General features: G+C 53.4%; 1 long non-coding RNA gene across 2 annotated transcripts in view; it reads left to right on the top strand.

Annotated features, from left to right (window-relative positions):
• LOC147061249 (uncharacterized) overlaps positions 1-18,295 on the top strand; it is a 32,418-nt gene that overhangs the window by 1,345 nt on the left and 12,778 nt on the right. The gene's annotated exons all lie outside the window — the stretch shown is intronic.

Genomic DNA, 18,295 nt, shown 5'->3' with positions numbered 1-18,295 from the left:
TATCAACTTAACTAAGTGTTTAATACGTTCTATTAAGACATATGTGAAAATTTGGCACCATCCTTTGGTTAAATCAGGATTTAGAGCAAATCCAAATTTTCCTGGGAATTAAAATACATTTAATAAATTCAATAAATCCTCTTCCCACTCCTTTTCACATAAGTAAACTCTGCCCATTTTTTGCTGTAGGATTTCTGTATATACCTAGTATTTAACCAAAATCATTATTTAAACGACTTCATTCATTTATTCATTCAATAGATCTAAAGTTGTGTTAGGTGTAATTCAGAATAGGTCTCTAAGTGCCACCGGCCCTGCCGAGCTTCGGCGTCCGACCAGCGCCGGTTCTGCAGCCGGCCTCGAATGACGAAAAATAACGGTCTCCGCCTGGAGGTCCCCGCCAACTCGGCGAATATTTTCTAAGTGCCACCAGTCACAGGGGTGCAGTACCAACTTTGGTCTTTAGGTGCGCCAGAGTACAATGTGTTGGTCCCCCTAGTTAGTGTACTCATTAACTTTACCCCTGTTTTCCAAAACACAATCAGAACGAGTATGGGGGCGGACCCCTCACAGCCATGCCAGCGCAACCAAAGTCCTTTCCGCGCTGGTTCCCGTCGGCCACGCATGACGAAACATGTCGGTCTGCTCCTGGAGCTCACGAGACACATAATATTTTCTAAGTGCCACCGGCTCTTCCGAGTAAATGTGTCCGCTCCGCGCTAATTCCCCTGTTGGCCCCGAATGACGAAAACTGCCGGTCTCCGTCTGGAGGTCATGACAAACTTTTGGCGAATATTTTCTAAGTGCCACCGGCTCTGCGTGGCTATGGCGTCCGCCCTTTGCCAGTTCCCGGGTCGAACCCGGATGACGAAAACTGTCTGTCTCCGCCCGGAGCTCCCAGCTAACACGGCGAATATTTTCTAAGTGCCACCGGCTCTGCGTGGCTATGGCGTCCGCCCAACGCCGGTTCCCGGGTCAAACCCGGATGACGAAAAATGTCGGTCTCCGCCCGGAGCTCCCAGCCAACTCGGCGAATATTTTCTAAGTGCCACCGGCTCTGCGTGGCTAAGGCGTCCGCCCAGCGCCGGTTCTGCAGCCGGCCTCGAATGACAAAAAATAACGGTCTCCGCCTGGAGGTCCCCGCCAACTCGGCGAATATTTTCTAAGTGCAACCGGCTCTGCGTGGCAATGGCGTCCGCCAAACGCCAGTTCGGCGGTCGGCCTCAAATAGCGCAAAATCAGCCTCTCTCCCAATTTTTCTAAAATCTACTCGAGATACCAGGGGATGGGGTGCAGTACCTTTTTTGGTCTTCAGGTGCGCCAGAGTACAATAAAATGGTCCCACTAGTCAGTGTACTCATGGACTTTCCCCCCGTTTTCCAAAACACCACCAGAACGAGTATGGAGGAGATGGGGCTGGTCTCCTCTACGGCGGTGAAAACCCCGTCCTCGACAGCCCGAAGGTTTGATAGCGACCTGGAAAGCGCCGTGGCACGCGCTGGAGGTGGGCACTTCGAAAAATTGGCAAAGTGTAACTTTGGCGAAAAAGTGACTAAGTGCCACCTCTCGAAAAAATGACTGTCACCTCTCAAAAAAATGACTGTCACCTCTCGAAAAAACCACTGTCACCTTTTGAAAAAATGACAAAGTGCCACATCTCGAAAAAATGACAAAGTGCCACATCTCGAAAAAATGACAAAGTGCCACCTCTCGGTAAAAATGGCAAAGTGTCGCCTCTCCGAAAAAATAACAAAATGCCACCTCTCCGAAAAAATGACAAAGTGTCACCTGCGAATGTGGTGCCTCCAAGGAAGTGGAGGACGGCCGCCTCCTTAAACACAGGCCGAGAGCGAATGCTCCACATGCAAGGAAAGCTCCGTGGAGGAAGGCCGCCTCCTTAAACACAGGCCGAGAGCGAACGCTCCGCATCCAAGGAAAGCTCCGTGGAGGACGGCCGCCTCCTTAAACACAGGCCGAGAGCGAACGCTCCGCATCCAAGGAAAGCTCCGTGGAGGACGGCCGCCTCCTTAAACACAGGCCGAAAAATGACAAAGTGTCAACTGCGAATGTTATACATCCAAGGATGGAGCGTGACGACCGCCTCCTTAAACACGGGCCGAAAAATGACCAAGTGTCAACTGCGAATGGGGCGCATCCAAGGATGGAGCGTGACGGCCGCCTCCTTAAACACGGGCCGAAAAATGACCAAGTGTCAACTGCAAATGTTGTACATCCAAGGATGGAGCGTGACGGCCGCCTCCTTAAACACGGGCCGAAAAATGACCAAGTGTCAACTGCGAATGTTGTCCATCCAAGGAAGGAGTGTGAGGGCCGGCTCCTTAAACACAGGCCGAGTTTCGCCCCGGACGGGCCGTCTTCTCCCGGCGCCCGCCCGCGTCACGCCCCCCATCCCCGTCTGCTCCCGGCAGGCCTCCGAGTACCCCCTCACTTAACTGACCGACTGGCACTCATGACCCGTCTTGGTAGGGCCCGCATCGGCCTCGGCTTGCCGACGTCGGGCGGACGGTTCCTTCCCACTGCGGGTCGCACTCAGGCGGCGCGGCCGCCGCGCGAGCGTGCGTTCCCGGTGCGCCAAGACCTCTGCGAAGAAACGAAAGTATAGTTTGCAAATGTGGTGCATGCAAGGAAGTGGAGGACGGCCGCCTCCTTAAACACAGGCCGAAAAATGACAAAGTGTCAACTGCGAACTTTGTCCATCCAAGGATGGAGCGTAACGGCCGCCTCCTTAAACACGGGCCGAAAAATGACCGAGTGTCAACTGCGAATGGGGTGCATCCAAGGATGGAGCGTGACGGCCGCCTCCTTAAACACGGGCCGAAAAATGACCAAGTGTCAACTGCAAATGTTGTACATCCAAGGATGGAGCGTGACGGCCGCCTTCTTAAACACGGGCCGAAAAATGACCAAGTGTCAACTGCGAATGTTGTCCATCCAAGGAAGGAGCGTGAGGGCCGGCTCCTTAAACACAGACCAAGTTTCGCTCTAAACACAGACCAAGTGGAGAACGGCCGTCTCCTTAAACACAGGCCGAAAAATGACCAAGTGTCAACTGCGAACTTTGTCCATCCAAGAAAGGAGGGTGAGGGCCGGCTCCTTAAACACAGACCAAGTTTCGCCCTAAACACAGACCAAGTGGAGGACGGCCGCCTCCCTAAACACAGGCCTGGAGCTCACAGCCAACTTGGCGAAAAGTTTCTAAGTGCCACCGGCTCTGCGTGGCTACGGCGTCCGCCCAACGCCAGTTCCCGGGTCAAACCCGGATGATGAAAAATGTCGGTTTCCGCCTGGAGCTCACAGCCAACTTGGCGAATGTTTTCTAAGTGCCCACGGCTCTGCCGGGCTTGTGCGTCCGACCCGCGCCGGTTCTGCAGCCGGCTTCGAATGACGAAAACGAACGGTCTCCGCCTGGAGCTCACAGCAAACTTGGTGAAAAGTTTCTAAGTGCCACCGGCTCTGCGTGGCTACGGCGTCCGTCCAACGCCGGTTCCCGGGTCGAACCCGGAAGATGAAAAATAACGGTCTTCGCCTGGAAGTCCCCACCAACTTGGCGAAAATTTTCTAAGTGCCGCCGGCTCTTCCGAGAAAAAGTGTCCGCTCCGCGCTGGTTCCCCCGTCGGCCATGAATGACGAAAAATGCCGGTCTCCGCCCGGAGGTCATGACAAACGAATATTTTGTCTAGCTCTGATATAGCTCTGCGTGGCTACAGCGTCTGCCCAACGCCGGTCCCGGGTCGAACCTGGATGATGAAAAATGTCGGTTTCCGCCTGGAGCTCACAGCCAACTTGGCGAAAATTTTCTAAGTGCCACCGGCTCTGCGTGGCTACGGCATCCGTCCAACGCCGGTTCCCGGGTCGAACCCGGATGACGAAAAATGTCGGTCTCCGCCTGGAGCTCACAGCCAACTTGGCGAATCTTTTCTAAGTGCCACCGGCTCTGCGTGGCTAGGGCGTCTGCCCAACGCCGGTTCCCGGGTCGAACCCGGATGACGAATAATGTCGGTCTCCGCCTGGAGCTCACAGCCAACTTGGCGAATATTTTCTAAGTGCCACCGGCTCTCTCTGGCTACGGCGTCCGTCCAACGCCGGTTCCCGGGTCTAACCCGGATGATGAAAAATGTCGGTCTTCGCCTGGAAGTCCTCACCAACTTGGCGAATATTTTATAAGTGCCCACGGCTCTGCCGGGCTTGTGCGTCCGACCCGCGCCGGTTCTGCAGCCGGCCTCGAATGACGAAAACGAACGGTCTCCGCCTGGAGCTCACAGCCAACTTGGCGAAAAGTTTCCAAGTGCCACCAGCTCTGCGTAGCTACGGCGTCCGTCCAACGCCGGTTCCCGGGTCGAACCTGGATGATGAAAAATGTTGGTCTTCGCCTGGAAGTCCCCACCAAATTGGCGAATATTTTCTAAGTGCCACCGGCTCTGCGTGGCTACGGCGTCTGCCCAACGCCGGTTCCCAGGTCGAACCCGGATGACAAAAAATGTCGGTCTCCACCTGGAGCTCACAGCCAACTTGGCGAATATATTCTAAGTGCCCACGGCTCTGCCGGGCTTGTGCGTCCGACCCGCGCCAGTTCTGCAGCCGGCCTCGAATGACGCAAAATCCGCCTCTCCCCCTGGTCCCCCTGATTTGGTCCCACTAGTCAGTGTACTCATCCACTTTCCCCCTGTTTTCCAAAACACCATCAGAACGAGTATGGGGGGGACCCCTTAGGTATATGCCAGCGCAACACCAATCCGCTCCGCGCTGGTTCCCATGTCGGCTACGGATGAATAAAACCAGCCTGTCCCCCCTGGAGCTCACGAGACACGAAATTTTTTCTAAGTGCCACCGGCTCTTCCGAGCAAAAGTGTCCGCTCCGCACTGGTTCCCCCGTCGGCCACGAATGACGAAAAATGCCGGTCTCCGCCCGGAGGTCATGACAAACGAATATTTTCTAAGTGCCACTAGCTTTGCGTGGCTACAGCGTCTGCCCAACGCCGGTTCCCGGGTCGAACCTGGATGACGAAAAATGTCGGTCTCCGCCTGGAGCTCACAGCCAACTTGGCGAATATTTTCTAAGTGCCACCGGCTCTGCGTGGCTACAGCGTCTGCCCAACGCCGGTCCCCGGGTCGAACCCGGATGACGAAAAATGTCGGTTTCCGCCTGGAGCTCACAGCCAACTTGGCGAAAATTTTCTAAGTGCCACAGGCTCTGCGTGGCTACGGCATCCGTCCAACGCCGGTTCCCGGGTCGAACCCGGATGACGAAAAATGTCGGTCTCCGCCTGGAGCTCACACCCAACTTGGCGAATATTTTCTAAGTGACACCGGCTCTGTGTGGCTACAGCGTCCGTCCAACGCCGGTTCCTGGGTCGAACCCGGATGACGAAAAATGTCGGTCTCCGCCTGGAGCTCACAGCCAACTTGGCGAAAACTTTCTAAGTGCCACCGGCTCTGCGTGGCTACGGTTCGGCGGTCGGCCTCAAATAGCTCAAAATCAGCCTCTCTCCCAATTTTTCTAAGTTCTACTCGAGATACCAGGGGATGGGGTGCAGTACCTTTTTTGGTCTTCAGGTGCGCCAGAGTACAATAAAATGGTCCCACTAGTCAGTGTACTCATCGACTTTCCCCCCGTTTTCCAAAACACCACCAGAACGAGTATGGAGGAGATGGGGCTGGTCTCCTCTACGGCGGTGAAAACCCCGTCCTCGACAGCCCGAAGGTTTGATAGCGACCTGGAAAGCGCCGTGGCACGCGCTGGAGGTGGGCACTTCGAAAAATTGGCAAAGTGTCACTTTGGCGAAAAAGTGACTAAGTGCCACCTCTCGAAAAAATGACTGTCACCTCTCGAAAAAATGACTGTCACCTCTCGAAAAAACCACTGTCACCTTTTGAAAAAATGACAAAGTGCCATATCTCGAAAAAATGACAGTGTCACCTCTCGGAAAAAATGGCAAAGTGTCGCCTCTCCGAAAAAATAACAAAATGCCACCTCTCCGAAAAAATGACAGAGTGCCACCTCTGCGAAAAGATGACAAAGTGTCACCTGCGAATGTGGTGCCTCCAAGGAAGTGGAGGACGGCTGCTTCCTTAAACACAGGCCGAGAGCGAATGCTCCACATCCAAGGAAAGCTCCGTTGAGGACGGCCGCCTCCTTAAACACAGGCCGAGAGCGAACGCTCCGCATCCAAGGAAAGCTCCGTGGAGGACGGCCGCCTCCTTAAACACAGGCCGAGAGCGAACGCTCCGCATCCAAGGAAAGCTCCGTGGAGGACGGCCGCCTCCTTAAACACAGGCCGAGAGCGAACGCTCCTTTTCCAAGGAAAGCTCCGTGGAGGACGGCCGCCTCCTTAAACACAGGCCGAAAAATGACAGTGTCAACTGCAAATGTTATACATCCAAGGATGGAGCGTGACAACCGCCTCCTTAAACACGGGCCGAAAAATGACCAAGTGTCAACTGCGAATGGGGTGCATCCAAGGATGGAGCGTGACGGCCGCCTCCTTAAACACGGGCCGAAAAATGACCAAGTGTCAACTGCAAATGTTGTACATCCAAGGATGGAGCGTGACGGCCGCCTCCTTAAACACGGGCCGAAAAATGACCAAGTGTCAACTGCGAATGTTGTCCATCCAAGGAAGGAGCGTGAGGGCCGGCTCCTTAAACACAGGCCGAGTTTCGCCCCGGACGGGCCGTCTTCTCCCGGCGCCCGCCCGCGTCACGCCCCCCATCCCCGTCTGCTCCCGACAGGCCTCCGAGTACCCCCTCACTTAACTGACCGACTGGCACTCATGACCCGTCTTGGTAGGGCCCGCATCGGCCTCGGCTTGCCGACGTCGGGCGGACGGTTCCTTCCCACTGCGGGTCGCACTCAGGCGGCGCGGCCGCCGTGCGAGCGTGCGTTCCCGGTGCGCCAAGACCTCTGCGAAGAAACGAAAGTATAGTTTGCGAATGTGGTGCATGCAAGGAAGTGGAGGACGGCCGCCTCCTTAAACACAGGCCGAAAAATGACAAAGTGTCAACTGCGAACTTTGTCCATCCAAGAATGGAGCGTAACGGCCGCCTCCTTAAACACGGGCCGAAAAATGACCGAGTGTCAACTGCGAACTTTGTCCATCCAAGGAAGGAGCGTGAGGGCCGGCTCCTTAAACACAGACCAAGTTTCGCTCTAAACACAGACCAAGTGGAGGACGGCCGCCTCCCTAAACACAGGCCTGGAGCTCACAGCCAACTTGGCCAAAAGTTTCTAAGTGCCACCGGCTCTGCGTGGCTACGGCGTACGTCCAACACCGGTTCCCGGGGCGAACCCAGATGATGAAAAATGTCGGTCTCCGCCTGGAAGTCCCCACCAACTTGGCGAATATTTTCTAAGTGCCACCGGCTCTGCGTGGCTACGGCGTACGTCCAACACCGGTTCCCGGGTCGAACCCGGATGACGAAAAATGTCGATCTCCGCCTGGAGCTCACAGCCAACTTGGCGAATTATTTCTAAGTGCCACTGGCTCTGCGTGGCTACGGCGTCTGCCCAACGCCGGTTCCCGGGTCGAACCCGGATGATGAAAAATGTCGGTCGTCGCCTGGAAGTCCCTACCAACTTGGCGAATATTTTCTAAGTGCCCACGGCTCTGCCGGGCTTGTGCGTCCGACCCGCGCCGGTTCTGCAGCCGGCCTCGAATGACGAAAACGAACGGTCTCCGCCTGGAGCTCACAGCCAACTTGGCAAAAAGTTTCTAAGTGCCACCGGCTCTGCGTGGCTACGGCGTCTCCCCAACGCCGGTTCCCGGGTCGAACCCGGATGACGAAAAATGTCGGTCTCCGCCTGGAGCTCACAGCCAACTTGGCGAATATTTTCTAAGTGCCACCGGCTCTGCGTGGCTACGGCGTCTGCCCAACGCCGGTTCCCGGGTCGAACCCGGATGACAAATAATGTCGGTCTCCGCCTGGAGCTCACAGCCAACTTGGCGAATATTTTCTAAGTGCCACCGGCTCTGTGTGGCTACAGCGTCCGTCCAACGCCGGTTCCCGGGTCGAACCCGGATGACGAAAAATGTCGGTCTCTGCCTGGAGCTCACAGCCAACTTGGTGAAAATTTTCTAAGTGCCCACGGCTCTGCCAGGCTTGTGCGTCCGACCCGCGCCGGTTCTGCAGCCGGCCTCGAATGACGAAAATGAACGGTCTCCGCCTGGAGCTCACAGCCAACTTGGTGAATATTTTCTGTGCCACCGGCTCTGCGTGGCTACGGCGTCCGTCCAACGCCGGGACCCGGGTCGAACCCGGATGACAAAAAATGTCGGTCTCCGCCTGGAGCTCACAGCCAACTTGGCGAAAATTTTCTAAGTGCCACCGGCTCTGCGTGGCTACGGTTCGGCGGTCGGCCTCAAATAGCGCAAAATCAGCCTCTCTCCCAATTTTTCTAAGTTCTACTCGAGATACCAGGGGATGGTGTGCAGTACCTTTTTTGGTCTTCAGGTGCGCCAGAGTACAATAAAATGGTCCCACTAGTCAGTGTACTCATGGACTTTCCCCCCGTTTTCCAAAACACCACCAGAAAGAGTATGGAGGAGATGGGGCTGGTCTCCTCTACGGCGGTGAAAACCCCGTCCTCGACAGCCCGAAGGTTTAATAGCGACCTGGAAAGCGCCGTGGCACGCGCTGGAGGTGGGCACTTCGAAAAATTGGCAAAGTGTCACTTTGGCGAAAAAGTGACTAAGTGCCACCTCTCGAAAAAATGACTGTCACCTCTCGAAAAAATGACTGTCACCTCTCGAAAAAACCACTGTCACCTTTTGAAAAAATGACAAAGTGCCATATCTCGAAAAAATGACAAAGTGCCACATCTCGAAAAAATGACAAAGTGCCACATCTCGAAAAAATGACAAAGTGCCATATCTCGAAAAAATGACAGTGTCACCTCTCGGAAAAAATGGCAAAGTGTCGCCTCTCCGAAAAAATAACAAAATGCCACCTCTCCGAAAAAATGACAGAGTGCCACCTCTGCGAAAAAATGACAAAGTGTCACCTGCGAATATGGTGCCTCCAAGGAAGTGGAGGACGGCCGCCTCCTTAAACACAGGCCGAGAGCGAATGCTCCACATCCAAGGAAAGCTCCGTGGAGGACGGCCGCCTCCTTAAACACAGGCCGAGAGCGAACGCTCCGCATCCAAGGAAAGCTCTGTGGAGGACGGCCGCCTCCTTAAACACAAGCCGAGAGCGAACGCTCCGCATCCAAGGAAAGCTCCGTGGAGGACGGCCGCCTCCTTAAACACAGGCCGAGAGCGAACGCTCCGCATCCAAGGAAAGCTCCGTGGAGGACGGCCGCCTCCTTAAACACAGGCCGAGAGCGAACGCTCCGCATCCAAGGAAAGCTCCGTTGAGGACGGCCGCCTCCTTAAACACAGGCCGAAAAATGACAAAGTGTCAACTGCGAATGTTATACATCCAAGGATGGAGCGTGACGACCGCCTCCTTAAACACGGGCCGAAAAATGACCAAGTGTCAACTGCGAATGGGGTGCATCCAAGGATGGAGCGTGACGGCCGCCTCCTTAAACACGGGCCGAAAAATGACCAAGTGTCAACTGCAAATGTTGTACATCCAAGGATGGAGCGTGACGGCCGCCTCCTTAAACACGGGCCGAAAAATAACCAAGTGTCAACTGCGAATGTTGTCCATCCAAGGAAGGAGCGTGAGGGCCGGCTCCTTAAACACAGGCCGAGTTTCGCCCCGGACGGGCCGTCTTCTCCCGGCGCCCGCCCGCGTACGCCCCCCATCCCCGGTGGCCCGTCTGCTCCCGGCAGGCCTCCGAGTACCCCCTCACTTAACTGACCGACTGGCACTCATGACCCGTCTTGGTAGGGCCCCCATCGGCCTCACGGTTCCTTCCCACTGCGGGTCGCACTCAGGCGGCGCGGCCGCCGCGCGAGCATGCGTTCCCGGTGCGCCAAGACCTCTGCGAAGAAATGAAAGTATAGTTTGCGAATGTGGTGCATGCAAGGAAGTGGAGGACGGCCGCCTCCTTAAACACAGGCCAAAAAATGACCGAGTGTCAACTGCGAACTTTGTCCATCCAAGGAAGGAGCGTGAGGGCCGGCTCCTTAAACACAGACCAAGTTTCGCTCTAAACACAGACCAAGTGGAGGACGGCCGCCTCCTTAAACACAGGCCGAAAAATGACCAAGTGTCAACTGCGAGCTTTGTCCATCCAAGGAAGGAGGGTGAGGGCCGGCTCCTTAAACACAGACCAAGTTTCGCCCTAAACACAGACCAAGTGGAGGACGGCCGCCTCCCTAAACACAGGCCTGGAGCTCACAGCCAACTTGGCGAAAAGTTTCTAAGTGCCACCGGCACGTGGCTATGGCGTCCGTCCGACGCCGGTTCCCGGGTCGAACCCGGATGATGAAAAATGTTGGTCTTCGCCTGGAAGTCTCCACCAACTTGGCGAATATATTCTAAGTGCCCACGGCTCTGCCGGGCTTGTGTGTCCGACCCGCGCCGGTTCTGCAGCCGGCCTCGAATGACGAAAATGAACGGTCTCCGCCTGGAGCTCACAGCCAACTTGGCGAAAGGTTTCTAAGTGCCACCGGCTCTGCGTGGCTACGGCGTCCGTCCTACGCCGGTTCCCGGGTCGAACCCGGATGATGAAAAATGTCGGTTTTTGCCTGGAAGTCCCCACCAACTTGGCGAATATTTTCTAAGTGCCCACGGCTCTGCCGGGCTTGTGCGTCCGACCCGCGCCGGTTCTGCAGCCGGCCTCGAATGACCAAAACAAACGGTCTCCGCCTGGAACTCACAGCCAACTTGGCGAAAAGTTTCTAAGTGCCACCGGCTCTGCGTGGCTACGGCGTCTGCCCAATGCCGGTTCCCGGGTCGAACCCCGATGACGAAAAATGTCGGTCTCCGCCTGGAGCTCACAGCCAATTTGCCGAAAATGTTCTAAGTGCCCACGGCTATCCTGGGCTTGTGCGTCCGACCCGCGCCGGTTCTGCAGCCGGCCTCAAATGACGAAAAATAACGGTCTTCGCCTGGAAGTCCCCACCAACTTGGCGAAAATGTTCTAAGTGCCCACGGCTCTGCCGGGATTGTGCGTCCGACCCGCGCCGGTTCTTCAGCCGGCCTCAAGTGACGCAAAACCAGCCTCTCCCCCTGGAGGTCAACACCAACTTGGCGAAAACTTTCTAAGTGCCCACGGCTCTGCCGGGCTTGTGCGTCCACCCCTCGCCGGTTCTGCAGCCGGCCTCAAATGACGCAAAATCAGCCTCTCCCCCTGGTCCCCCTGATTTGGTCCCACTAGTCAGTGTACTCATCCACTTTACCCCCGTTTTGCAAAACACCATCAGAACGAGTATGGGGGGGACCCCTTAGGTATATGCCAGCGCAACACCAATCCGCTCCGAGCTGGTTCCCATGTCGGCTACGGATGAATAAAACCAGCCTGTCCCCCCTGGAGCTCACGAGACACGACATTTTTTCTAAGTGCCACCGGCTCTTCCGAGCAAAAGTGTCCGCTCCGCGCTGGTTCCCCCGTCGGCCACGAATGACGAAAAATGTCGGTCTCCGCCTGGAGCTCACAGTCAACTTGGTGAAAAGTTTCTAAGTGCCACCGGCTCTGCGTGGCTACGGCGTCCGTCCAACGCCGGTTCCCAGGTCGAACCCGGATGATGAAAAATGTCGGTCTTCGCCTGGAAGTCCCCACCAACTTGGTGAATATTTTCTAAGTGCCACCGGCTCTGCGTGGCTACGGCTACTGCCCAACGCCGGTTCCCGGGTCGAACCCGGATGACGAAAAATGTTGGTCTCCGCCTGGAGCTCACAGCCAACTTGGCGAAAATGTTCTAAGTGCCCACGGCTCTGCCGGGCTTGTGCGTCCGATCCGCGCCAGTTCTGCAGCCGGCCTCAAATGACGAAAAATAACGGTCTTCGCCTGGAAGTCCCCACCAACTTGGCGAAAATTGTCTAAGTGCCCACGGCTCTGCCGGGCTTGTGCGTCCGACCCGCGCCGGTTCTGTAGCCGGCCTCGAATGACAAAAAATTTCGGTCTCCGCCTGGAGCTCACAGTCAACTTGGTGAAAAGTTTCTAAGTGCCACCGGCTCTGCGTGGCTACGGCGTCCGTCCAACGCCGGTTCTCGGGTCGAACCCAGATGATGAAAAATGTCGGTCTTCGCCTGGAAGTCCCCACCAACTTGGCAAATATTTTCTAAGTGCCCACGGCTCTGCCGGGCTTGTGCGTCCGACCCGCGCCGGTTCTGCAGCCGGCCTCGAATGACGAAAGCGAACAGTCTCCGCCTGGAGCTCACAGCCAACTTGGCGAAAAGTTTCTAAGTGCCACCGGCTCTGCGTGGCTACGGCGTCCGTCCAACGCCGGTTCCCGGGTCGAACCCGGATGACGAAAAATGTCGGTCTCCGATTGGAGCTCACAGCCAACTTGGCGAATATTTTCTAAGTGCCACCGGTTCTGCGTGGCTACGGCGTCTGCCCAACGCCGGTTCCCGGGTCAAACCCGGATGACGAAAAATGTCGGTCTCCGCCTGGAGCTCACAGCCAACTTGGCGAATATTTTCTGTGCCACCGGCTCTGCGTGGCTACGGCGTCTGCCCAACGCCGGTTCCCAGGTCGAACCCGGATGACGAAAAATGTCGGTCTCCGCCTGGAGCTCACAGCCAACTTGGCGAATATATTCTAAGTGCCCACGGCTCTGCCGGGCTTGTGCGTCCGACCCGCGCCGGTTCTGCAGCCGGCCTCGAATGACGAAAAATGTCGGTCTCCGCCTGGAGCTCACAGCCAACTTGGCGAAAAGTTTCTAAGTGCCACCGGGTCTGCGTGGCTACGGCGTCCGTCCAATGCCGGTACCCGGGTCGAACCAGGATGATTAAAAATGCCGGTCTTCGCCTGGAAGTCCCCACCAACTTGGCGAATATTTTCTAAGTGCCCACGGCTCTGCCGGGCTTGTGCGTCCGACCCGCGCCTGTTCTGCAGCCGGCCTCGAATGACGAAAACGAATGGTCTCCGCCTGGAGCTCACAGCCAACTTGGTGAAAAGTTTCTAAGTGCCACCGGCTCTGCGTGGCTACGGTGTCTGTCCAACGCCGGTTCCCGGGTTGAACCCGGATGATGAAAAATGTCGGTCCTAGCCTGGAAGTCCCCACCAACTTGGCGAATATTTTCTAAGTGCCCATGGCTCTGCCGGGCTTGTGCGTCCGACCCGCGCCGGTTCTGCAGCCGGCCTCGAATGACGGAAACGAACGGTCTCCGCTTGGAGCTCACAGCCAACTTGGCGAAAAAGATTCTAAGTGCCACCGGCTCTGCGTGGCTACGGCGTCCGTCCAACGCCGGTTCCCGGGTCGAACCCGGATGATGAAAAATGTCGGTCTTCGCCTGGAAGTCCCCACCAACTTGGCGAATATTTTCTAAGTGCCCACGGCTCTGCCGGGCTTGTGCGTCCGACCCGCGCCGGTTCTGCAGACGGCCTCGAATGACGAAAACGAACGGTCTCCGCCTGGAGCTCACAGCCAACTTGGTGAAAAGTTTCTAAGTGCCACCGGCTCTTCGTGGTTACGGCGTCTGCCCAACCTCGGTTCCCGGGTCGAACCCGGATGACGAAAAATGTCGGTCTCCGCCTGGAGCTCACAGCCAACTTGGCGAATATTTTCTAAGTGCACACGGCTCTGCCGGGCTTGTGCGTCCGACCCGCGCCGGTTCTGCAGCCGGCCTCGAATGACGAAAAATGTCGGTCTCCGCCTGGCGCTCACAGCCAACTTGGCGAAAAGTTTCTAAGTGCCGCCGGCTCTGTGTGGCTACGGCGTCCGTCCGACGCCGGTTCCCGGGTCGAACCCGGATGATGAAAAATGTCGGTCTTCGCCTGGAAGTCCCCATCAACTTGGCGAACATTTTCTAAGTGCCCACGGCGGTCATCTTTGGACTTCGATGCAAAAAGTCGAGAAATCTGTCTTTGATCTAAAACAAAGCTTCGGAATCCGATGTTAGTTGGCATTGTTGTTTAGCGGGTCTTAAACCATTGACTGTGGTCGTTTGCAGTGGTGTCCAGTTTCAGGAAAACAGGATGTGTCTTAATGAGAACAGCAGTATTGTTAGGTGAGAGGGATTGATGCCTAAGGGAGATGTGATTGCATGCATGTGTGTTTAGTTCATCTGAGGTTGACACAGAGTCTCTAATGGGAGTTCAAACAAAGTGAAACAAGTTCTAGTTTTAAAGAAGCTGGATTTGGTGCCAACAAAGACAATTTTCTTTTTTTTCCATCATCAAGTTTGAGAAAGAGATCTGTATACCGTTAGTGAAGGAAGTGTGTGTCTGGATAGAAGTGGATAGTTAGGTGGACAGATAGAGCTGGGTTTTGACTGCGTGTACGTAGTGCAAATGTAATTGATGTATTTGAAAAGTATGGCTACCCCTTTCGTCCACCAAGTTGAATCACAATGTACTGGCACCAAGCCAGGGAGCAATGAGTAACCCTAACTCTAACGCTTGCTCGGCGCCTCTCACCGAAGAGAGAGTCACGTGGAAGAGAGTCCAACTCCTCTCGAGAGGGCTGGTACCACAGCCCAAACCGTGTGTGGCGGTGTGTCTGACTATACCAAGTCGGAACTTATCTGCCTAGCACACCTCTTTCCCTGCCAGAGGTGACATTTCACATCCCTATAGCCAGCTTCTGTAGCCAGGGATCGGACCGACAAGGTCCCGACCCCTATGGTCCCTCCAACAGATCGTGAGCCCATGGGAAGGGGGACCCACTTTGCCTTTTTGGGCTGAACCAGGCCGAGCTGCATGGTGAAGGGCCAGCCACCAGACACTCATTTTTGAGTTAGCTCTCCAGGCATAGTTCCACAGGGCAGCCCCGGTGACCAACATCCGGGCAAGAAAAGGGGTATCCTCCCATCTGTGGTCACCAGCTCAGTGGCCTAGTAGTAGAGTGTCCGCCCTGAGACTGGAAGGTTGTGGGTTCAAACCCCGGCCGGGTCATACCAAAGACTATAAAAATGGAACCCATTGCCTCCCTGCTTGGCACTCAGCATTAAGGGTTGGAATTGGGGGGTTAGATCACCAAAAATGATTCCCGAGCGCGGCGCCGCTGCTGCTCACTGCTCCCCTCTCCCCCAGGGGATGGATCAAAATCACATGGGGATGGGTTAAATGCAGAGGACAGAGCCCTTTGAGACTGCTTGTGATTTAGGGCTATATAAACTTTACTTGATTGATTGATTGATTGATTGATTGATTGATTGATTGATTGATTGATTGATTGATTGATTGATTGATTGATTGATTGATTGAAAAATGAAGTCCAATATTATCACTCATTATAAGCTGTGATTTGTCTAGTCCCTCACCCAGGACCTAGCTTACCATGGGTGAACTGTCAGGAGCATAAAGCCTCAGACAACTTAGGTTCTCGGATCATTGGGACACTCAAACCCTTCCACGATGTTAAGGTGATGGCTCATCGAGTGGTGTCCAAAACATGCGAGATAACTACAAAGTATCACGGATGAGGCAGAGCAAGTCAAGTGTGTTGATATAGTCTTAAATCACAGGCAAGTCTCAAAGGGCTTCACAAGTGCAAAACTGACAATTATTCTCGACATCCCCTGATCTTAATTCCCATGAGGGCAAGGAAAAACTCAAAAACACAACTGGGGAAAAATGAGAAACCTTGATAAGAGACCACAGATGGGAGGATACCCCTTCCAGGATGACCAGGCTGCAATGGATGCAGAGGGGGCACATAGAACACATAATGTAAAACAATCAAATCCAGAGAGCAACCAAGTGCAACACAAACTTTGCTTATATACGGAAAAGGGAAGCGGGAAACTGGAACAAAAAAGATTAGCAAACCGGCCGACAGGTTGTAAAGCTGACAGGTTGTAAAGCTGACGGGACAGGCAGAGAGTCAGGCCGGGCAGCGTTCAGGAATGGTTGGGTGAACAAGCAAGCTAGTTTGGGAGTCAGAACAAGTAACATGAGAGCAGAAACAGGCAACAAACAAAAGCCAGTCGAACCGACCAGGAGTGCTGAGAGTGCAGGGTTTGAATAGCACCATTAACAAGCCAAGAGCAGGTGAGGTGATAAATAGGTGTCAGGTAATGAGTGCCGATTACTTGCCAGCGGAAGGAAGGAGCTGATCGGGGTGCTGAAATAACAGTTAGAGGAGTGGGTGGAAAAATGGTGCTGACTGCGCGGAAACGTGACACAAAGTCGCTCATAAAACTGCGGCCTTTGGTGTCCTGATGTCAAGTTCATATATAAAACCCCTTATGCTTGAAGATGGTGTTTGTTATGGACAATCCATGTCAAGTACAGAAGTCCAATAGCAGCACACCACTTGGGTTAAGATCGTAGGGTCTGTTCTTTCAAATTGCACCCTTCTGGGTCTCACTCAACAAATTAAGTGTTTGAGAAAAGATGGATTTCAAGTTAAAATTAAACATTGACACCAATATTTTTTTGCTTTTATTAAAACTCACATTTTTAAACAGTACTTTCATGACAAAAAAAGTACTAGAAATAATCTGGAGAAGTAATTATGAGGGCGAAAAAAATGCATTTTCAAGTACCGTAATTTCTGGACTATAAGCCTCACTTAATTATAAGCCTCACGAGCAAAAATTTGCGGATTTTTTTTTTCATGAATAAGCCACACCGCACTAAAAGCCGCATGTGCACGCAAGTTATTGACAAAGAAAGACGGGACACAGAAAGCCTTTTTAAAGTTTTCATAACATACCTTAACATTTGACGGGGCAGTAGTACAGCAGCAACACGGAAGTAACACAGCACTAATAGGGGTGGATAAAAAAACATACTGGTAAAAGTCACTGAGAGCCATCGTCTTTATCTTCTTCCTGTGCACTGAAACCATCAAAGTATTCCTCCTCAATGTCATATTTGAATAGCGTCAGATATACTTCGCCACACACTTTCTCAGTCTCTCTTTTGTTGTCGCTTTTATGCATTTCTTCTAGCATTTTCCATGATGAGGGTCTGTTCATGCTAATTTTATTCATGCACAAAGCGCTGTCACATTCAACTAGCGAGCTACACGTATAGCTCCAGAGTAGACGTGAAAGAAAAGGGAGACGCAACAAGATGTCATCAACAATAGCCAACAATGCATTGGCTCTTAATGCAGGAACTACAGCTGCTCATACATGCACTGCAGAGGTTTCTTCTGGTCACTCAGGGGGACCAGAAGAAACCTCTGCAGTGCATGTATGAGCAGCTGTAGTTCCTGCATTAAGAGCCAAATTGACTGCCTTTAACTTATAAGCGGTATCATATGCATTTCTTTTGTCCCCCATAATGAGGGTTTGTGTATAAAAGCTTCCTTTCTCCAGTAATTTTCATCTTGATCTCGTTCTGTCTCTTCTTTGGACATGCGATCAACAAACCACTCCTCTCCCCAGTGACCATGTCACATATCCCTCCGCCCAGCAAAGTAGTGCTGCACAAGAGCGGTCCACAGCTTTTTTACATGTGTATAAGTGATCAAGTCATCACAAAAATCATGAAAAATCCATAGATACGCCGCACTGGATGACAAGACGCAGAGTTCAAAACTTGAGCAAAATGCAGCGGCTTATAGTCCGGGAAATACGGTATCTATCCATCCATCCAGTCCTCAATCAGCCTACCAAGCATGTTTTTGCAATGTGGGAGGAAACTGGAGTACCCGGAGAAAATCCACGCGGACACGGGGAGAACATGCAAACTCCACACAGGCAGGGCCAGAGGTGGAATCGAACCCGCACCTTCCTAACTTTGAGGCGGACATGCTAACCAGTGCTCCACCAAGCCGCTAACTGTATCTATTTATTTACAATTTTAACATTTGCCAAAAATGTGTGAACATTGTGCTACATTCGGGTGCACTCATGTGCATGTATTTGTGTGTTAACTTTCATTCCTAGAAGCATCACCCTACAACCATATTTTACTAGGTGTGGTAGAATGGAAGCACACACAGAATATGTAACATGTTGCTTACCAATCCAATAAATAGTGAGTTTTTTTTTTTTTTTTTTTTTACGAACCCTGATGGTAACTGGCGGTGCTGTGAATGTTGAGCTCATTCACTGAGATGGGGGTTTGTTTGCATGACATCAGCGAGAATTATCCATACATTGGCCCCATCATAACCTGAACAACATAAAAAGACATACTACTTCAATGCAACGTGAAGTAAAGAAAAACAAAAACAAACTTTTGCTTGCTTTGCCCACTACTCAATGCAACGTGAAGTAAAGAAAAACAAAAACAAACTTTTGCCCACGGCTACTGAAT

The sequence above is a fragment of the Syngnathus leptorhynchus genome, chromosome 2 (genome assembly GCF_054491065.1).
Source record: "Syngnathus leptorhynchus isolate UIUO chromosome 2, UIUO_Slep, whole genome shotgun sequence".
In the NCBI taxonomy this organism is placed as follows: Eukaryota; Metazoa; Chordata; class Actinopteri; order Syngnathiformes; family Syngnathidae; genus Syngnathus; species Syngnathus leptorhynchus.
Note: the sequence above shows the minus strand (reverse complement) of the source record. Positions and strands in the feature narration are given on the sequence as shown.